We start from the raw sequence: 2,641 nt of genomic DNA, 5'->3' as shown, positions 1-2,641 counted from the left end.
GTGTATTGAGTTCAGCTGCGTCCTTACTGATTGCCTGCCTGCTGGGTCTATTTCTGATGGAGAGATGGTGAAATCTCCAACACTAATAGCTGATGCATCTATTTTTCCTTGCAGTTTACTTGACTAAAAGTTTGTCAGTTTTATTGTAACAGGAACTGCTGTACGTAGGCCGTTAGTAAGGTGGTGGTAGGATGAAGAGGAAAGAGGATGATTTTATAGTTCTTTGATTAGGACTTTTAGTGAGCTGATGCCTCTGATTGTGAACTTCACAAGTGTTTCTCAGTGTTTTTCTCCTCCTTAGGTGAGGCTGGATGGCTTGCGTGGGCTGGATTTTGGTATTTTTGCTCTCCCAGGTGGAAGGCCTGAGCGGTTGAGAGCTGGCATTTGGTATTTCCCTTCCTCAAGGTCAGTCAGGCTCCGATAAAGCCCCAGCAGCCTGGGCTCTGATTAAGTAACTGGATTTTTCTGAGGGCGGACCTTGTTAAGAAGAACACAGTGTTCTGGTGTATTTCAAAATGGTTCCTTTTCTCTCCCACTCCCAGAAGCAGGAAGAGATTCTTTTCCATTTACTATAAGAACCTGGTCAAACTCCTGGAGGTGAAACTCACACAGGGATGGAGACTCCTTTGAGTGGGTCCCCTGGAGTTTTTAATATTCAGGCTTGTTCATACCTAGTCTCCAGGAATTTGTCAATTATAGTCACTTGATTGATAGTGTATTGAGTTCAGCTGCGTCCTTACTGATTGCCTGCCTGCTGGGTTTCTGATAGAGAGGTGGTGAAATCTCCAACACTAATAGCTGATGCATCTATTTTTCCTTGCAGTTTACTTGACTAGAAGTTTGTCAGTTTTATTGTAACAGGAACTGCTGTACGTAGGCCGTTAGTAAGGTGGTGGTAGGATGAAGAGGAAAGAGGATGATTTTATAGTTCTTTGATTAGGACTTTTAGTGAGCTGATGCCTCTGATTGTGAACTTCACAAGTGTTTCTCAGTGTTTTTCTTCCTCCTTAGGTGAGGCTGGATGGCTTGCGTGGGCTGGATTTTGGTATTTTTGCTCTCCCAGGTGGAAGGCCTGAGCGGTTGATGGCTGGCGTTTGGTATTTCCCTTCCCCAAGGTCAGTTAGGCTCTAATAAAGCCCCAGCAGCCTGGGCTCTGATTAACTAACTGGATTTTTCTGAGGGCGGACCTTGTTAAGAAGAACACAGTGTTCTGGTGTATTTCAAAATGGTTCCTTTTCTCTCCCACTCCCAGAAGCGGGAAGAGATTCTTTTCCATTTACTTTAAGAACCTGGTCAAACTCCTGTAGGTAAAACTCACAAAGGGATGGAGACCCCTTTGAGTGGGTCCCCTGGAGTTTTTAATGTTCAGGCTTATTCATACCTGGTCTTCAGGAGTTTGTCAATTACAGTTAGGCGGGACACTCGCTGGTTTCTGCTCTGGTAAGTTGCAATTCTCTGCTTTGGCCTCTCTGTCTCTCCAGTTTCTGGGGAAGTGCTGTGCCTGTGAAGCCTCACTTCTTTTATGGATCTAGGAAGAGTTGTTGATGTTTCAGTTTTTCAGCCTTTTTACTTGTTAGGACGCAGTGCCAACTTCAAGCAGAACAGGAAACTGGAAATCCCTCTGCCTATTTTTTGATTGCGTTGTTTGTGTTTTTGTGGTTGGGAGTCAGGAGTTCTTCATATATTCTGGTTTGATGATCAGATACATCCCTTATAATTTGCAAATATTGTCTCCCATTCTACAGGTTATTTCACCTTCTTGATAATCTCTGATGCATACAATTTTTAACTTTGGTGAAATTCAGTGTATCTATTTTATCTTTAGTTGGTTATGTTTTTGGTGTGTAAGAATCTGTTTACCAAATCTAAGGTCATGAAAATTTACTCTTATACTTTTGTGAACTGTTTTTTCTTTTTTTGAACTTATCTCTCAGGCATTTCCCATATATAATCTTACTTAATCCTTGCAACAGACCCAAATGATATTATTGTCCCTTTTTGATTGATAAGGATATCTAACCTTATAATAATTTGCTCAAGACTCTACTACTAGTAAAATGGTAGGGCAGAGATTTGAACGTGTGTTTCCAAATTCGTAACAGGTACTAATTTGGAGGATTCAGGAATGAGATATCATAATTTACAACATTTCTCAGGAATTCCGCAATCATAAGTTATTTTAAAAATGATTTCAGCATTTTCATACACTTTACTCATGATTATCTATCTTTGGAAGGTGCGTTTGCCAAAGAGAAGTATTTAGTAGTGTTTATGAATTATAGTGAATGTTCAAATACTAGAAAATGCTAGGAAATGGTATCGAGTGGTATTCAAATAATATAACATTTGGATTTTCTAGCAAGCTTAACAGAACTACAAAGAATCTCATGTAGAAATGTGCCAACGTAAGGATTTATGTGCTTCTAAAACTTGGTATTTCTTAGAACAGCATTCATAGAATTTAAATGGAGCATGTGATGGGTATAAACTTATTAACATTTATTTCCTGTGCCAATGTGACTCATTGTCAGCATCACACAAGACCAGAAACATACACTCACAACACGGCAACAGCCGCAAGCCAAACTGATTCAGTTGTGAACGTGCCTCTCCTATATTGATTGATAAGCTTCACTTCATG

The sequence above is a fragment of the Piliocolobus tephrosceles genome, chromosome 9, assembly GCF_002776525.5.
Source record: "Piliocolobus tephrosceles isolate RC106 chromosome 9, ASM277652v3, whole genome shotgun sequence".
In the NCBI taxonomy this organism is placed as follows: Eukaryota; Metazoa; Chordata; class Mammalia; order Primates; family Cercopithecidae; genus Piliocolobus; species Piliocolobus tephrosceles.
The sequence above is the reverse complement of the archived record's forward strand: the minus strand, read 5'-3'. Positions refer to the sequence as shown.